The sequence below is a fragment of the Pipistrellus hanaki genome (genome assembly GCF_964339955.1).
Source record: "Pipistrellus hanaki genome assembly, chromosome: 4".
NCBI classification, from domain to species: domain Eukaryota; kingdom Metazoa; phylum Chordata; class Mammalia; order Chiroptera; family Vespertilionidae; genus Pipistrellus; species Pipistrellus hanaki.
The window spans coordinates 85,899,877-85,919,725 of record NC_140506.1 but is presented as its reverse complement, the minus strand read 5'-3'; positions in this window follow the sequence as shown (position 1 = coordinate 85,919,725).

Genomic DNA, 19,849 nt, shown 5'->3' with positions numbered 1-19,849 from the left:
CAAATTCCTCCCAAATTCCTCGATTTCTGAGAGTTTCAGAGACCACCTCTTCATGCTTCTCTCATGCCCATTCTTGAAGACATGCTGACTGTTCTGCACCCATGGGGCACAAATGATAGTCCTCCTCTGTTGACACGCTACCAGGATCCCATGCTCACTCCAGGTGTGAGCTATGAAAGACATAGGGATGCAAGGGAATGTCTATTTATCACCAATTCTGTGAGTGGCAAGAAGCAAACCCAACTCACTGCCCCCATCCTCTCTTGCCCCTCCTCTTGTTTTGGCACCAACAGAAATTCTTTTTTGACAAGAAGGGCAGGCTTCCTACTCTTAAGTCCTCTCTGCCCCAGACCGGAGCTACCAAGGAAATTTTCCAAGTAAACACAGTGCTATTCATTATATTGGTTATAAAGCTCTTTTCCAAGTTGCTTTGCCCTTGGATCTTGATAGTGGCCAGAAAGTGATGGGCAAGGATGTTCCTATTTCTAAAGGAAGTGGTTAGCTCTCTAGGATGATTGATAAGAGGCATACACATGACCCTCTTGCCTTCTAAAACGCATGTCAATACTAATGTGCCTGAAGTTATTATCCCCTGTTAATATTTCAAATCCAAATGGGATAAGCTAACCTTTCCTAGCCTCTCAGATTCCATTTCTGATCACCAGCTAAGATTCCAATGAATTAGGGAGAGAGGTTTCTCCACCACCATGCAATTCTCAGATACCAGCTCTATGTACTACAATTCAACTCAATTCTTACACTATCTACCTGGAGACAGAGTCAGATCCCACGGGTTAAGGTCTCAGCCTACAAGTCTACAGCCCCCTCTGCCCACCACCACCACAGATGCCCATTACAAGTCCAGATTGTTACCTATGCTTCCAATCACATGGCTATCGATGGACGTTTCCAAAGACTCCATCTTGGGGTTTGATTAATTTGCTACAATGGCTAACAGAACTCAGAGAAACATTTTACTCACTAGGTTACTGTTGTTTTTATAAAGGGATATCCAGGAGCAGCCAGATGGAAGAGCTGCATAGGGCAAGGTCTGAGAAAAGGACAGGGGACATCAATACCCTCTCCACACACACCACTCACAAATCTCCACGTGTTCACCAACCCGATATCTCCAAACCTCCTCCCTCTTGCTTTTTATGGAGGCTGTAGCACACTGTCATGATGGATCAAATGATTGGTCATTGGTGATTGAAATCAATACCCAGCTCTTCTCTCCTCCCCAGAGGAAATTACAAAGGTTTTGGGAGTCTTGTGCTAGAAACAGGACAAAGACCAAAGTATATCTTTCTTAATTTAAGTCACAAGATCACAGCCTCAATTTCCTTATTTGTCAAATGGTGATAGTCATGCTAACTTTATGAGGATTACATTCCACCTCCTTTATCCAGAGACCTCATTCTCCACACACAACAGATGCTAAAAGTGTGAGATTGGAATTGGGCCCCAATTGCCATGAAAAGTCAGGAGCCAAGAGGAATCTGATTTTCTTTTCTTTTCTTTTTTCCCCCTCAAATGCTTTGAATTGATGGGCAAAGGTGTAGCAGCTCACAGCCAAGGAACCTGGAGAGGATATCTGAAAAGACAATGATCCGAGGGCCCTAACTCTTAGAAGAAACAGAGATCATTGCAGACAGCAGAGGGTCTTGCCCCCATTTTCCCTCTGGTGTGTGATTCAAGCAGCAATGCAGGCCACCGTCTTCTCTATCAGAAGCCACTCACCCATTGCTAAGTCTGAGAAGGATGTCTTTAACCTTCAATTTCAGGTAGCAGCGTGGTCCCCCCCCCCCCTTCCTTACTCAGGAAATACAATTTCTCCTGCTTTTTAAAAGAACCAAATGGTGACCATGCTAACTGGGGTTATTGCTCCTGTGGCCCACCTGCAGAGTTGAGAGAGCGCGTGAGTTCCCTGCCATCTTCCAGCCCATCGGCGTCAACAGGATTTGCACTCTGCTGCTGTCCCTCAGGAGCCAGCCTCTCAGCTTGAAGCATGATTTATTAATTTCACGGCATCGGCGGGGTCATTTATCAAAATTCCCTCAACAGTTCAATTAGGAACGGCCTGCCTCCCAAATTGGGGTTGGTTTTCTCATCTCCCCTGGCCAGCTTGTGGTCTGCATCAATGCCCTGACCACCCTTGGTTTGGGAGGACTGGGTGAAATAAATCACACCTCCTACTTATTGACTTCTCACTGCGCAAAAGCACCGCTGAGAAGATGGGGCAGATAAATGTTTTCCCTTTTCCTTGGCACCTAATTGTTGTTCCTAAGAATTGAAGGATGGGATTTCATCCTTCTGCCCACAGGTGTCCAAATAGCCATGTTTCTCAGATCCACACCCACCTTGGGGAACCAGGGACAGGGGCAGTTCCTCCAGGCTCAAGCCCTCATCATCTCTCTTGTGGTTTCTTAGGACTATGCCTCTCACCTCCACATCTCCCCCTTAAACTGAATCTCCATAAGGCAACCAGAGGCATGATTTTGAGATGCAAATACTATCTCACGTGGCTCTGCTGCTTAAAACCAGCATGGCTCCCCATTGTCCTGATGAGAAAACTCCAAACTCCTAAACATGGTTGTCAAACCCCTTTGGATTCTAAGCTTCATAATATCTTCAGTTCCTAGGACAGCGCATGGCCCAAAGTAGCATCTGCAGACTGAGTACACCTGGCCCTGTTCATTCCCTGCCCTCACCTCCGCTTCTCCTTCTATTTCTCTTTTTGTTCCCAGCAACACCAACTGGTTACAATTCCTCCGTAAGCCATATGGTTCTGACCCATTCCCTCCGTTGTGTCCTGGCTGTTGTGGCTCACGTGGTTGAAGCATCATCCTGTATACCAAAAGGTTGGGGGTTCCATTCCAAGTTAGGGCATATACCTGGGTTGTAGGTTTGATCCCCAATCGGGCCACAAAAGGGAGGCAAACAATTAATGTTTGTTTCTCACATTGATGTCTCTCTGACTCTCTTTCTATCTCTCTCTTTCTCTCTTCCTCCATCTCTCCCTCCCTGCTCCCATCCCCTCTCTCTAAAATCAATAAGTATGTCCCCAGTGAGGATTTTTAAGATGTCCCTTTTTTCTCCACTGACCCTCATGAACTGAGTTAGAGTTGTTCCAATGTCCTCCTACGTCAGAACAAATATTCATTCATTCCATTCATTCACTCTACCAGCCCTGTAGGTTCCCTTTATAAGGGTGTAACTAATTTGCCATCTAGGAAATCCAAATGGGGGCTCCAACGTTCCCTGCACCCCTTCCCCAGGAGCTTAGGGAGAGTCACATAAACAGACTTCTAGATAATTTGTTCCCATATCCCTACTAAGCAGATTAAGTCTTCACTGTAACCCTGGTCATAATAATAATACTCAACACTCCTATGTTATTGAAAGTTTTCATTCATTCACTTTTTCAATAACTATTTTTTTGAATGCTCCTCAAGCAAGGCATTGGCTTTGATAATGGGTAACAAGCAATTAAAACAAACAAAATACAGGGGCTCCTCTGCTGTTCGTGGCCTGGTTTAAGTCCTTAGTCTAGAAGCATCTCTTCACTGGTCCTGAGTCCTTCAACCTGCCGATCAGTGAGATTCTTTGGTGTGGCCCCACGTACAGCTCTGGAGATAAAGCTCCTGTGCTTGGACTCCAGTTAATTTTCTCCAGTCCATCTAGACTGGCCCATAGCCTGCCATTGATGGCCCCAATGCCAGTGGCAAGAGAACAAATCTCCAGGAAATCACTACATGAATTCACCATAATTAAGAAGTGAGTTGTGCATTTTATTTCTAAATGTCTGTGTTGGGTGCTTGAGGGCTGGCCGTACCTGTTTTGCCATCAGAGCTTTAGCACTGCACAATTAGGTCTTTAGTAACAATGTTCTGAATGAATACATAAGCTTGAGAATGAGTCCCTATGTTCTGGACCCCTCAGCCTCGATTGGACTCTGACACATCTCTTCTCAGCTAGAGTTGATTTCATTTGACCCCAAGAGCAAAGATCTCCATAACATATGCATTGCAGAGCAAGCAATCAGGCTGGTCGAGGAGCAGCAGCAAGGGTGTTGGCAATGCCACTGTGTGTTGATGGACTTTCATAGTAATTCAACATTATTATGTGTCAACTATAATTTATGGTTTAATACCATGCCAGTTTTATAACTGAATTGTTGCTACATATTTACATCTGAAAAAAAATAAATCACAGTGAAAATTTCCACTTTGAAGGACTTCATCTGGGATTAAGTGCCGAGCCAACCAAGACTGTTTTCTCAAGCTGAAATCGGGGCAGCTCCAAGTCTTGTAAACAACCAAGGCCAGTTCATTGCTTTCTGATTGTATCCATTTTTTGCAACCCGTTTGCCATCTTTTGTCATAAATTTCATGAATGTGCACTGGGCATCTACCTCTTCCTTTAAGAATTCAAGAGGCCTTGGAAAGTCCACAGCACCATCTTCCAGACATCTCTCTTAATACCATAAAACAATAAAGAAAGGGCCAAAACTTCAGAATAGTCTCATGACATTCATACTCTTCTAATAGCCGGAGTCTTCTTGTTGTGGTTGTTTATTTGCTTGTCTTTCAGCCAAAAATTTATTGGGGCAACTTTTCTTTTGAGAGCCAAATTTTTTAAACTTAAACTTCTTCTAATGCTACTTCTTCAAAATAGACTCACCCAGGACATGATATTTTGTGGAAGAGCCACATTCAAGGGGCCAAGGAGCTGCATGTGGCTCGTGAGCCACAGTTTGCTGACCACAGTGCTAACCAATGACTGCTAAGAAGCTAGGTTCTGTAAAACTATATAATAATATAATATAATATAATATAATATAATATAATATAATATAATATAATAAACATAATATAAAATACTATGACATACAATAACTTATTATTACATTACATAGTATAATAGAACATAATATAAAAAACAGCTAATATAATGTCGTTACATTGTTTGGCAGCTCCTAATGTCACTGGACGAAGTGATGAAGGAAAAGGAAGAACTCAGGGATTTGAATTCAGGGAATGTGTGTGGGGATGGCTACCAAGGACATGGGATCGTGGTGGAAGGAAGATAACAAAGGAGCAGGATGAACTGACTGGCATGGGCTCACTAAGTAGAAATTCTTCAACAGGTCTATGCTGCTATTCAAGCTGCTGTACCACGTGGACCATACAATCCAGCAAGTCCAATGGTGTGTGAATGGCAGCAGCAGACAGGGATGCTATTTGAAGTCTTTGGCAGGTGGACTGGTGAATGGCAATGAAGGCCTTTGGGATGTGGGAGCATGGCTTACTATCCTTGGTAGACAATTGCACCCCTTTTGAGAAGGAGCAACACCCTATTGGCCTGTGTCTCTGTAGGAACCTGCCTGATACAGATGCTTTGCTTTCCTCTAAGACCTAATGACAAAAGCAAGGGATGGGTTCCAGGGAACCATTGATATGCCAGAGGTTAGAGACATGAAAAGAACTGGGATTCAAAAAAAAAAAAAAAAAAAAAAAAAAAGAACTGGGATTCATAAGTAGAGACCATGTAAGATCTAGATTCCAGGAGGCACGACTCTGTAGAAGACGAACAGATACTGAAGTCACAAAGTCAAGTTCTTGGAGAAAATAAAATCCAGTGGGGATCTAGCTGGGTCTGGTTCTCACATGCAGCTCTCCTGATAAGATGTGCCAATGTCAGAGTCCTTAGGCAGGGCTGCACCATTGAAAATGTACTGCACTCTGATCTATGGTCAATCCTCTCCCTCCTGGAAAGAAATATGCTGTGTTCATTCAAATCGTTATAATAGAAATACTGCAGACTGGGTGGCTTAAACAACAGAAATTTACTTTCCACAGTGTCTGGCATATCTGGTGTCTGGTGAGAACTCACTTGCTGGCTTGCCAGTGACTGTCTTGTTGTGTCTTCATATGATAAAGAGCAGAGAGAGCAAACAAGCTCTCAGGTCTCTTACAAGGATACCAATTTCATTCAAAGAGCTCCACCCTCATAACTTAATTACCTCTCAAAGGCTCCACCTCCTAATACCATCAGGATTTCAACTGGAATTTTGTAGGATACCTACATGCAGTCCATTACATGCACTTTGAAAAAAAAAAATTAAAGATTAAAAGCTTCTAGCTTCCCTTAATGATCTCAATGAGTAAAAATCACACCACAGTTTTGGAAAGATATTCAGTGGTTTACCCTCCTTATATTGACCACTAAGACAGCCTTTCTTCTCTCTCCCAACTATCTATTGTTATTCTTTAAACCTTTTTTATTATTTTTATGACCATAAATTAAATGCAGTTCAAATATATTACCTTATTTTGGAACAATGCAGAGTTTGGTCTTTTTAATGGTGTCTTTTCTTCAACATTACAAGTTTTATTCAGAACCCTGTAATTTGGGGCTTAGAAAAGACTTTAGGAATTCTCCAATGCTACATCAGACGTTTTCCTACGAGGAAACAGGATTAGAGAGGGGGAAGGGCAGCTTTAGGGACACACAGCTTCCGCGAAACTGAAACTAGCAAGTCTCCTAATAGCACAGCCCTGGTTCTCCTTTGTCTCATCTCTTTGATAGGCAATATACTTGCCATAACTAATTGGGTAAGGCATCAGTCTCATTTTATGATGAAAAAGGGACTGAAAGGAAACTGGTTGTCATTGCACAATTTATGAGGTCATTGTTAGATTCATTACTTGAAGATCAGTGGGTGTAATTAGTGACAAAAATCCAAGTAGATAAAACAGTTTGGCCCTTGTTTAAAATCTTGTCTTAAAAATTGAGTAATTTCCTCTACTCTCGACACAGTGCCGAAGAGGGTCATATTTAATGATCATACATCCCAGTGTGAAGTGACCCCAGGAGAACAAGAGAGGACTGTAAATTGAACTCTAACTAATTTGCCCATCATTTGGCATTTTCTCACCCACTCTGCACATTATTCTATGAGCTGTTAATAATAATTCCTATATTTATTCCATGTTTTGCACCATCCAAAATGCTTTTCAATATATAACTCATGCCCAGGACATAGCATTTGATCAATAGATATTTTTTTAAAAATTATTTGACTAATAGCTCATTTCATCTTTACAGCAACTTTAAGTGGTGGTACATAGTGCTAACGTTAAATTCCGTGTCCCCCCCCCCCCCCTTTTTTTTTTGTTGCATGAAAACATTGAAGAATCCTTTGGTTCTTAACCTTGATTCCCAGATTTTAGTTCTGCCTTCCAGTCTCTTTTCTTCATTTTCTCCTCAGTAGTGAGGTTGAGTTCAGGCTATTGAGTTTCAAAAGAAAAATTGTGAAACAATACTTTCTCCAAAGAAAGAACATACAACCCATGCAACCAGTGTCCTTCTGCACAATGGAAATCTTTTCAAAACAATTTTGAGGTTCATGCCATCTATAAGGGAAGCCCCTGACATGATCTCTCCCAAAATAATCTATGAGCAAGACTAAAAATGAAATTCTTAGCGATGATGAGAAGGCACTTAGGGCAGTAGCAAATGCATAACATTTCCAAACTGGGAGAGAATCAAGGATCTAGGAGTAGCTCCAAGCTTCTCCGAGATGATAAGTTCTCAGGAGAGAACCCCCGAGATCCAGAGAAGTTCATGAACTTGAAGAGTTAGTGTCATGATTGGGCTAGAACCCAGTCTGGAGAACATTTTTTTCTTGATACACCATCTTTGCTTCTCTTCTACCTCAGATGTCTATCTAGATCAGGGTGTTCAACCCTGGCACTGTTGACATTTTAGGCCAGACCATTCTTTCTTGAGAGAGGCTGTCCTGTGCATGGAAGGATGTTTAGTTGCATCCTTGACCTCCATCAATTAGGTATCAGTGGCACTCCTCTCTGTTGTTGTGACAATAAAAGGTCTCCAGACATTATCAAGTTTAGACCAGAAGGAGGCCTAAAATAAGGAGAATAGAAACCAACTCAGGTTCATGAGCAAGGGCAGCCCTTAAACAAGAATCTCCTGGACACCCATTTAAAGCAAAAGAGAAGAGAGGGTTCTAATTACCTGGATGTGAAAAATAGGCAAGGGAGAGGGAGATAACGGCTTAGGAGGGGGAATTAGTCTCTGCATACTTAACTTTATAGCTCTGTCTTATATAGTTCACTGGTAAGTGTATCCTGTTAAATTACTGATGTATGTCTCTGCTACTGTCCACCTGGAGGGTTTGCTCTCTACCCTCATATCCACCCAGTGATGTATTCATAGTATTATCCCATGCTCAATGGGTACTGAGCTTTGGAAGCAAATTCATTAGAGATGTCATGTTCACACATGTCTAGTCAGCTGTAATTGGGTCTGGTTTGCCCACCAGAGTCCTCCTATTTATTTCAGTTATTGTTTTGTTTCCGTCTGTGACATGTCAGCCTGAATAGAGTGACCAGTCTTCATAAGAGGTTACTCTGTGCTGGGTGGCTATTCTTTCAAAGAACTCTCCTGAATGATGTGCCTCATAACTCTTGCCTCAATACAGATGTCTGACAGATATCACACTTTCATCTATACTGATAGGATGGGGGTAAATAATGAGAGTCACCCTGATTTTTGGTCCCTGGGAACAGGATACTCAGGAGAGGAGAGAAGGAGGAAGAAAGCACTTAACCAGCATGGCCTTGTTGGAGTCTGACTTAAATTCTGACTCTGCCACTTACTAGCTACATGGTATGAAACCAATAAACTTCTAAGCCTCAGTTTCCTCATCTGTATGTTGGAGTAACAATACTTTTTAGCACACAGTAAGTGCTCAGATTCTAGTTTCATTTTCATTATAAGAGAGGATGCAGACCAGGACTTAAGACACTAACTCCACTCTCAGCCCTTTCTGAAATGAAAGGTTTATGTCTCTCAATTCTGATGTATAGCGTGAAGTAGAGAGAGGGCAGATGCCAAAATAAATAGCCAAGGAGGTTGCCTCTATGGAATAAAACTGGCACAACACCCTTTCCCCCAACTCAAAAAAAAAAAAAAAAAAAAAAAGAAAGAAAAAAAAAAAAAAAAAGATAGTGATTCCTAACTACTCTTTACTAATTGTGTGGCCTGGGTTAGTAAAAAAAAAAAAAAAAATTACTGCACTTCTCTAATCCCTAATGTTCTCACCTTTAAATGGAGGATAAAAATATCTGTTTCAGAGTGAGGAGATGAGGATTCAAGAAGGGCACAGAATGGAGACACTGAAGACAGTTGGGTTAATAGGAGAGCCTCAACCAGTAACAGTCCTGCCTTCTCTGTGATATGGAATATGTTACAAGTTCTCTGAGCCTAAGCATCTCTCTGAAAAATATATAGATTGTGGGGAGAGGAGGAATAGATAGATTATAGAAACATATAGAGATGAGGGATAGCCAGAGAGAGAGAGAGAAAGAGAGAGAGAGAGAGAGAGAGAGAGAGAGAGAGAGAGAGAGAGAGAGAGATGATAGATAGATAGATAGATAGATAGATAGATAGATAGATAGATAGATTATAGAAGTTATCTATATCTGTATAACTAATCACCCCAAAACTTGGTGGCATAAAACAGTAATCATTTGTTCCCCATCTCTGTTAGTCAGGAATCTGAGTGCTGGCCAACAAGGTGCCTCTGCCTCAAGATCCCTCACAAGGCTTCATTCAATGTGTTGATCTGGGCTGCAGTCTCATCCAAAGGCTTGGCTGAGCATCATTTCCAACCTCTCTAACATGGTGTTGCCAGGATAAAGCACCTTATGGTTTGTTGGACTGAGGCCATCTACTTTCCGTTGGCCTTTAGCCAGGGCCCACCCTCATTGCCCATCCACATGGGCCTCCCCATAAGGCAGCTCACAATCTAGCAGGTGGCTTCCATCAGAGTGGACATGTGAGAAATTATGAAAGAATGCTGAAGTTGGAAGCCACAGTCTCTGTGTAACCTATTCTTAGGAATAACATCTCATCATTTCTGCCATACTCTACTGATTAGAATTGAGTCACTAGGTCAAGTTCCCATGCAAGGGGAAGAGATTACACAAGCGCATGAATAGCAGGAGGTGGAGATCACTGTAAGCAACTCAAAGTCTGCTTACCATTATACTAGGAAACATGAAAAAGCCTCCATTGTTCTATCAAACACATTGAGTCCACCTGTTAACTGGAGGGCAGCAGATTATTTTATATCTTCCATTGTTCCCCCACCCATGCTTGTTTTCTATGGCTTTGGGGTGGGTGAGTAAGGTAGGATTGGGAAGGAATACACAGCAGGAAATGAAGGAGGGGAGTGAGATTTGGATAATTAACAAGGGAGAGGTAAGCCCTTGGTTAGCATAATACCTCAGCACTTCATATTGCATATTCTCTCCATGCATAGCTGCAAGATGGAGTTACCACTTTGGAAAATTAAATTTCATAGAAAGTTGGCCGTGGTTCCACTTCCCTCTCCCTATGGGAGCAAAATAGGGAAAGATCTCTGACTTGTCACACTGCTGAATCATTTGCAGACAAGATTTTGGAGGAAGCCTGAGTCCCCTCTCTAGAGAGGTTTCCAAATGCAAGGCCTTAAAAGCAGCCAAAATGAGGTTAAAAGCTTTTGAAAGCAAAATGAGAAAATATCCATGTGATTTGAATAAAGTAGAAATAAAGACACATAGAGACACAGGAAAACAGAAATGAGCTGCTTTCTTGGAATTCAGGGGAAGACTTTGCAGAGGACCTGTCTCCCAGGGAAGAGAGGATTTAGCACCCTGACCCTGCCATCAACCCTCTTTGATAAATCCCTCCATTATGCCACTGAAATGATTGTAAAATAAAGGTTAGTCCCATCCTTAGGATATCTTCCACCTTTTCCAAACCATACTATTAAGCTGTATTAGCTCCTTGGAGTTAGGCCACCGTAACAGGGAGAATGTGTGCTAATGTCGCTCTCCTGGAGTTCAGCTCATTTAAAAATCTAGAATACCATGGAGAAAGTTCCCCAGGCTAAGATAAGGTTAATGAATTTAAATCTCAACAATGAGCTCATCTCCAAAGTTTCAGAAATAATTAGTTTTGGGAACGGCACATTGGTTTATTCAATGCATTGGGTCTAGTCCCCATCCTCCAGCTCCATAATTTGAATGTTTGAGAATTTAAAACAGGAGGAAGAATTTTGTACAAAGTTTCTCAATTCTGTACAATTTATATAACCTTTTTGCCCAATGCAGAGTGTTGAGGAGCTTTATCTCTAGGCTTTGTGTATAGCCAATGTTTTTATCAGCCCCAACATCACTTCCTTTTAGTAATTGCCCAGCTCTTCTAGTATAAGCCACATCTTGGATATCCCACCTTATCTTAGGGAAGCTGTTTGTTATGGTGTCCTTCTCTTCCTCTCCCCCACTAGAAGTAGATCATGTGACTTGGGCTGACCAATCAGAGGACTCCTTCCTACACAAACACACACACACACACACACACACACACACACACACACACACACACACTTTGGATCTGGAAAGTATATGACTTAGGCCAATTAGAATCTTCTTTACATTTTGATATGTTGATATTAAAGAAGAAATATCTTTGTTCCTTTTGGATTTTGAGCCATGAGGATATGAGATTATAGCTACCAGTGACCTTTTTTACCAGCATGGGAGGAGAATACAGCCACAGGGCACTGATAGGAGAACAATAGAGCCACAAAACATTGCTAATGCCCCCCTGTTCAGCCCCAACTTCCCAATTAATGCCCACATTCTTGAGCTTTCTTAAGTGAGTTTGAGCTAGATTTCTGTTACTGGTAATCAAAAGCATCATGCCCTGGCTGGTTTAGCTCAGTGGATAGATTGTTGGCCTGTAGACTGAAGGGTTCTGGGTTTGATTCCCAGTCAAAGGCACATACCTTTGTTGCAGGCCTGATCCTGTGCTCCTGTCTGGGCCTATGTGGAAGGCAACCAGTTGATATGTCTTTCTCACATCCATGTTTCACTCTCTAAGTCTCTGCCCCCTCCCTCTCATTCTCTCTAAAAATCAATGGGAAAAAATAACCCTGGGTGAGGATTAACAAAAAAAGAAGAAGCATCATTATAAGTGCTAAGCACTGGGGATACCAAGATAAATGCCATAATCCCTGCTCTCAAGTTGCTCTCAGTCAAGGATGTATGGCCAGAGGTTTTTGTTTTCTTTATTTGTTTTATGTATTTTTATTAATTTCAGAGAAGAAGGGAGAGAGATAGATATATAGAAACATCAATGATGAGAAAGAATCATTGATTGGCTTCCTCATACACTCCCCCACTAGGGATCAAGCCTGCAACACAGACATATGCTCTCACTGGGAACTGAATGGTCAACCACTGAGCCATAGGGTAGGGCATGGCCAGAGATTTAAAACATGGACATTGGAGTCAAGCTCACCTGAATTTGAATACCTACTACGTGTCTGTGGTAGATAGAATTCTAAGATGGCCCAAAGATTTACCACAAAGTCACCCCAGGTTTAATGTTTTAGATCAGTTGTCAGCAAACTCATTAATCAACAGAGCCAAATATCAACAGTACAACGATTGAAATTTCTTTTGAGAGCCAAATTTTTTAAACTTAAACTTCTTCTAACGCCACTTCTTCAAAATAGACTCGTGGAAGAGCCACACTCAAGGGGCCAAAGAGCTGCATGTGGCTTGTGAGCCACAGTTTGCTAACCATTGTTCTAAATTATTCCCTCCTCTTGAAGGTGGACAGAAACTGTGAATATGATTGGGTGTTCCTACCATATTAGGTTACAGTTTGGGGAGAGGGGCGAGTTGAAGATCTAATTAAGATTCTGAATCAATTGATTTTGAGTTAATCAAAAGGAATGGTATCCTGGTGAGCCTGGCCTAAATAGGTGAAAGGCTGAAAGAGGCTGAGCTCTTTCTGAAGAGTGGAGTGCTCCCCTCCTGGCCTCGAAGATTCAAAGAGCTGCTAACTACTTACCAGGAGGGGCTGCTTCTGGGAGCTGAGGTCTTTGGTTCTATAATTGCAAGGAAGTACATTCTGCCAACACCTTGGGGAAGCACAGAAAAGAACCCTGAGTTAAAGATGAGAATGCAGCCCTGACTTACACCTTGTTTGCAGCCTTGTAAAACCTGAGCAGCAGGCACAGCCAAGCCATGCCTGGAAGCCCAGCCCATAGAAACTGTGAGATAATAAATGTGTTTTTTAAGGCACTAAATTTGTGGTAATGTATCATCAACAACAGAGAACTAAACACAGTGTCTCTGGATAAAATTAAGCTTTCTGAGCCTGGTCTAGTAAATACTAATAGTAGAAACACCTACTTTTATTGGTTGTTGTGAGGATTAATTGGTAAACTCTTGTATAATTCAATGCCTGACCTGTAGTTCAACAGCTACTAATTGCTAGCTAAACTCTTCACATTTTAAGTGGGTGAGCACATGCATGCATGTGTGCCCATGTGCGGCAACGATATTTCTTACATCCATCACCAAATACCCAAGCCTCAGGGAAGGGAATCTATCTCCCTGAGCTTATCTTGTCCAACTTCTTCTTGCTTTTATAGCAAGGGAAAACAAGGTCCAGAAGGGAAAGTGACAAAAAATTGTTAGTGGCCCCAGTAAGGACTTTCAACTCTCATTCAGGTCCTGCCTCAGTCTTCACCCTCCAGACAATGGGACCCTTTATCTGAAGGCCTGCTTGAGGCTGGAATTCACATCCAAGCTCACTCACCTAGCAGGTGACAAGAAGCTCCAGTTTCTTACCACGGGGTTTATCCATAGAACTGCTCAGCTTTTTCCCTTAGTGATGTGAGATAGAGCAAGACCAAGATGGAAGCTGTGATATTTTCTATAACCTAATATTGGGAGTAATGTGTCCATCACCTTGGCCAAATGCTATTGGTCTCACAGAACAACCCTGGAACAATGGAAGAGGGTGCATCATGCCTGTGGGATCATTGGGGGCCATCTCGGAGGCTGGCTTTCCATTCCTCTTCATTGCCTAAATAGCCGCACTACTCAGTCTGAAATGAAGGCTTGCCAACAAGAAGATAGGATGACTTTGTCCCAGCCCTTGTAGTTAATAGAAATAGGAGGACTGTGACTGTGGTACCCCTGCCAAATAGCAAATGAAAATGGCATTTGAAAACTGCAATTAGTACTCCTTTCATCGAGAAGGTCTGTTCTGCTTAATGATCTGCATATCAGTGTATTCCAAGCGAAGGTATTAAGGTATTAAATGCCTTGGAATGTGCAGGCGCTCTGCATTGTTATAGCATCTTCAAGTGAAAATGATTATTACCTGAATTGGCTATAAGCAAAGCTTCAGAAGGTCCAGGTGGCCTTGGAATGCAAAGCCTCACGGTGGCAAGAGAGAAGGGCTCTGGTTTCTAGAAGTCTCCATCCCTGATAATTAATAGGCACTGCACTGTCTGACCCCAACCCAACCCTCCAGTTCAGCGCCCGCCCTTCTCCACAGGAACCTTGCACCCAGCACAACTCTGAAATATGTTTCCCAAGAGCAGAGTCATCACTAGAGATGTATATTCCCAGTCAGGGGCAGCCTTGCCTCAACACTGTGACCTCAGGCATGGACATTTCATCAAGTGCCTGACTGTGTGGGTGATGTTGGCAAAAAAGAGAAATACAGTGAGAATTTATGTTATACCCAAATTGAAAAAGCACTGCAGGAACCTTCTTTCTATCTTGGATTTATTATTGCCTCCTGTCTGTTTCCCAAACTGTGGCCAGATAAATTGATCTGGTACCTAAGTCTACTCATGTCACCCTCCTGCTTTAAAATGCTTCGGAGACTTCCCGTGGCTTTGAGGGGCCAGTCTACAATACTTAGCTAGAAGGACCCAACTCTGAATCTCACTCCTTCTCTGGGTGACCATGGCCCTGATTCCCTTCATGTGCCCAGTTCCTTTCTCCCCTGGACCTTCCCTTCATTCTCTTTCTGCAGGATGGCCCATCCCCTCTTTGCCTCATCTCTTTACCCTCATTTCTCCAAACCCCTGTGTGTCTGGTTCCTCCTTCCTTCACAGCTTACACTTCACCTTTAGGTCACCTGTAACAATAGCAATTAACCATTTATTGTGTTATTAGCTACTTATTATTTGGCCCCCACTATTAAACTGCAGGGACTCTACCTGTCCTGCCCCACTGCTGATCCCAGGTGCCCAGCACACTATCTGTCACATGGAGATGTGCAGTAAATATTTGTTGAATGAATAAAGATGGGCTAGTGTAAACTATGACCCATCAATCAAATCCATTCCTCCATCTGAAGATTTATTGGAACAGCCATACCCACTTTTGTGCATCTATTGTCTATTGCTACTTCTGTGCTGCAATGGCAAAGTGGGGTATTTGTCACAGAAACCATCTGGCCCACAAAGCCTAAAATATTTAGCTATTTATAGAAGAAGTTTGCTGACCCCTAGGCTAGATTTCAGAGTTTCTCAGGAGGTAAAGTGAGTAACATGAAGATAAGAAAGTCTTATGAATAATAAAGATGTTTCCTTCTCTGTCCAACCTATGCCCAGAAGGATGACATAGGTGGAAAAGAAGGCTGTGCCTTGGGAACCTCAGGAACTTGAGGTGTGTGGAATTGAAATAGCAATGTGATGCCTAGAGGTGAGAGCATTTGAGGTCAAAGACAAAGGACAAACTCTGGCCTTGTCACAAGTACCACAGATTAGGCAGAGCCTTGGCTTCTTGTCACTCATTGGTCTTAATCGACCGTAATGGATCTGTCGCTTCAAGGGCTAGGTGGGCCCTTGGTGTGCTGTGATTGATCGTCTGTGTCATCTCAGCCCATTTGTTTTGCACTAAAAGGACAACTGCTCATTGACATACATGAATGAATTTATCGATGTGCAGAGCAAAGTGTCAACCCAATGGGGCAAGGTACACCAAGAGGCAGATGAATCTGGGAGCACAACTATGCAGCAGGGGTCAGAGAGAAGGCACTGAGTGTCCAGCCTGGGCTGCACAGAGCTTGCAGGGACTGTAATGCATACAGGCAGGCAGACCACCGAGCATCAAAGGCATCATGAACATTGCTGGTGAACAGTTATCCCTGAACCAACTCTTTCAAAATCAAGTGTGTGGGTTGCCAGACTTGCAGTCACAGAGTTTGTAGAAAACCAGGACTTCTAAGCCATCCATAGCCACTGAATCAGAATCTCCTGGGAAAATCTGGATATTTATATGTTTAACAAAGACTCTGAGTGATTTTTGTTTCTCTGAGAATTTGGAATCTATTGAACAAAGACTGCACTACTCCTCTCTATTTCAGTTAGTCTATCTATACCTACAGACAGTAGTTGAGGAAGGAGGAAGATGTGAGTAAATTCTTCTTTTTTGGAACCAGGGGGAAAATGCTAGGATAACTCACATCAGAGAAGACAGGTTTTCTTTATGGACTTCCCTTGAAAAACCATAGCATGTTTAAATGAGCTAGTCTGCTTGTGTGCTGGGTGCACTCAAAAACGTGATATTAATTATTGATCAATCTTGAATCAGTGATAGACTTTACTCAGAGGGAATTTAGACTCAAGTCATGGAAATAGCATTTCCAAGATTATATAGCTGGGAAGTGGCTGAGCTGGAAATCTAATGCAGGGCTGTTGATTGCAAAACAAGAATCCTCATTGTTCTTTAGCTGTTTTCCTGCAAAGAAAAGGAATTTCCTCTTTCTTCCTTCTTTCTTTCCTTCCAACCTTTTTTCTTTCCTTATTTCCCTTTCTACCCTCTCTCCCTCCTCTTCTATTCTTCCTTCTTTCATTTATTCCTTCCTTCTGCACAGTAGGTCAATAGAGTATCCTAGCTCTGGTCACTCAGAAGCAGACATTGAACCAAGGATTCAAGTGCAAATGATTAATTAAGGAAAGGATCCAGGAGAAACCAATAGGGAGTGGACACATTAGAAAGGAGAAGGAAAGACACAGACTGAAGAGCAGTCACAGGGAAGTTTCATATTCAGCCTGTACCCATGCAACTTCTGGACCAAAAAAGATCCTTCGCCCTTGAAGCAAAGGCACTAGATTTTGTACTTTCCTACCACTCATTGGCATTAGGGTGAGGGGTGAAACTTCCAGACATTTCTGGCTTTCAGAATGAAATATTGGGAAACTCCAGCACCTGAGGGCATTTCTCCAAAAGTCAAAATATTTGTAGATATCCCATAATTCTGAGTCTGATGATCTTGTCCCTGCCTTTGCATGTGTTTACACTGGGTCCATGGTCCCCAGAATGCTGATATAGATTGTAAGTCTGGTGATTATAATAAAAGAAGGAAAGTTTGTGCGCCAACAAGGGCATCTTTTGTAACCTTTTCTCTGTCCTTTGCCAAGGATGTGATGCTTGCCTCAAAGCAGAAAGGTGTGATGCTCATTCATTTGCATACAAATTTTCCTTTTGTTCCTTCTTCAGTCTTAGCTCTAGCTCATTTTCAAAACAATATATATATATTTCTGCTGAATACCAACCTTAATAACAAAAACTAGATCCAAAAACAGAGAAATTGCAACTTTGCCAGAAAAGGGTTTATCATCTCACTTTATTTTAAGGCACCAGGCTCACTTTTTCTTTTCTTTTTTTTTACCATTTTCTCTTTAATTAAAAAATTAATCATCACCTTATTCCTTTCCATTGAAATTCTTTCCTGAGACCTTCACTATGACCTTCTTACTTCTATCTTTTATGGTTGTGATGGGTCCATGCATTTCCCTATGGTCTGGAAAAAATATTAAACTTGGAATTGTTTAATATTTGTCAAAGACAAAGACAAAATGCACTAGACAGCTAAGGAGGTGATTTCATTTCAGTCTATTGCAATAGGGAGAACATTTGTTAATGAGAGTATCTCAATGATAAGGAAGGAGATCTGGAATTTTATAAAGACAGGTAGGCCAGGAAGTCATTTACATGTCTTATGGGAATCGTGAAAAAGGACAGAGAATGTCTTACCTGAGTCATTGAGGAAAATGAAGGTGGGCCTCATCTTGGAACATGCACGAGCAAGGTGGTCCTTTATAGTTAGCCAGTTCTCTGGGGGGTAAAATGATGAGGGTATTTCTTTTCTTTTTTCTTTTTTTAAATATATTTCATTATTGATTTCAGAGAGGAAGAAAGAGGTAGAGAGATAAAGAAACATCAACAATGAGAGAGAATCATTGATCGGCTGCCTCCTGCAATGCCCCCCATTGAGGATCGAGCCCGCAACCTGGGCATGTGCCCTTGGCCAGAATCAAACCTGGGACTCTTTAGTCTACAGGCCAACGCTCTATCCACTGAGCCAAACTGGCCAGGGTAGGATGAGGGTGTTAACACCACTATTTTCTGGGGAGTTCAGGACTCAGATAAAGTCCAACAGTGTCATAAACATGAATGTAGAAATTAGCCCCAGAAAGTTGGAAATGATTACAAAAAAAAGTCTTGAAGGGACTTTGGTCATAGATACTCAATCCAGAATATATGAACATCTCAACCTTCAAAGCACTGCTGCAGATGGAAGAGGTTGTGATGGGGACCATACAGGCCTGAACAAAACTCCTTTGAGAGGCGTTGGAGTCATCACTTGATCTTTTTCCTTAGAGACTTCTCTTTGTAAGGATGACCTCCCCGGGTTTTAATAGCTTTAGGTTTAGCTTTCATTGGTTCTCCTGAGAGTTGTAGGAGACCATGACTAAAGAGAAAGAAGCCAAGAGCAAAGGAGAAAGACCATGCATGAAAGGCTAAGAATGGCCGTAATATCAAACTATCACTCACTAGTTTGGCTGCCAGGGACTTGGACTTGGACTTCTTAAGCAGAAAGTCCTCTTGTGTATGGCAGGTCAGTGTCCTCTTATAACTGTTTATTGATCTACACAAGGAGGGCAGTGTCTGAGCTATCAGTAGAGTAAAATCCAAGGAAAGAAACTAAACCTAAATCTAATTTGGTATAACAGGCTACACAAACTCAGCTTCTAAGTTACAGCAGCATGTACTGTATAACACTCTAAAGTGTTTCCTGCCTTTCATCACTCTGGATCATCAAAGAGAGGGAAGGAATGTCCATTCCACTCTGACTGTTTTGAATGAAGAAGCCACGAATGGAAAGTGACTTGCTCAGTGTCACACTGCTGGTATGTAGCTGAGCTAGAGAAACACAGGCCTCCTGGGTGACATTGCTGAGATCCTTCCTCCTCTTTGCACATTCCTTTCTTGAGTTATTTGCATTAATCAGTGGGGGTTGGAGATAGAAATGATCTTCTCCCTAATCATGGATCTCAACTACTCCTCCAGGGATGTATTCTATGCTCTTTCAATTATTTCACCTCCAAACAAAGAAGGTGCCATTGCATTTTCCTAGCCAGCAATATGCCCTTACCAGGAGAGAATACTGCCTGTGGAGAAAACTCCTGTCCATTTTCCCCAAAGGTTAAAGAGAAACGAAAAAGAAATTTAATTTTGTTTTTATTTTAAAAGCCATGAGCATTGGGAACTCAAGATAACCAATCAGTTATTTGCTAGTGGAATTTTCCTAGTAAGGCGGAAGAGTACTTAGACCCAAAATGTACACATTTCTTCCAAAATGTCATTCAACATCTATCTCTTCCCCAGATAGTGACAAACGCTCCATGTTCCTGTCAAAACGCCAGCTTGCAGCACCAGCCTTAATAATAACCCAGTGGAGAAATTGCAACTTTGCCAGCAAAAAAAGGTTATCATCCCATTTTATTTTAAGGTTCCAGGCTCACTTTTTCTTCTTACTTCTTTGCTGTTTCCTCTTTAATTAAAAAAAATAATAATCATTAATTTATTCCTTTTAGTTGAAATTCTTTCCTGAGAACCTATCACCAATACACATTTTCCCCCTAAAATAGAATTTTTGTATGTTTCAAAAT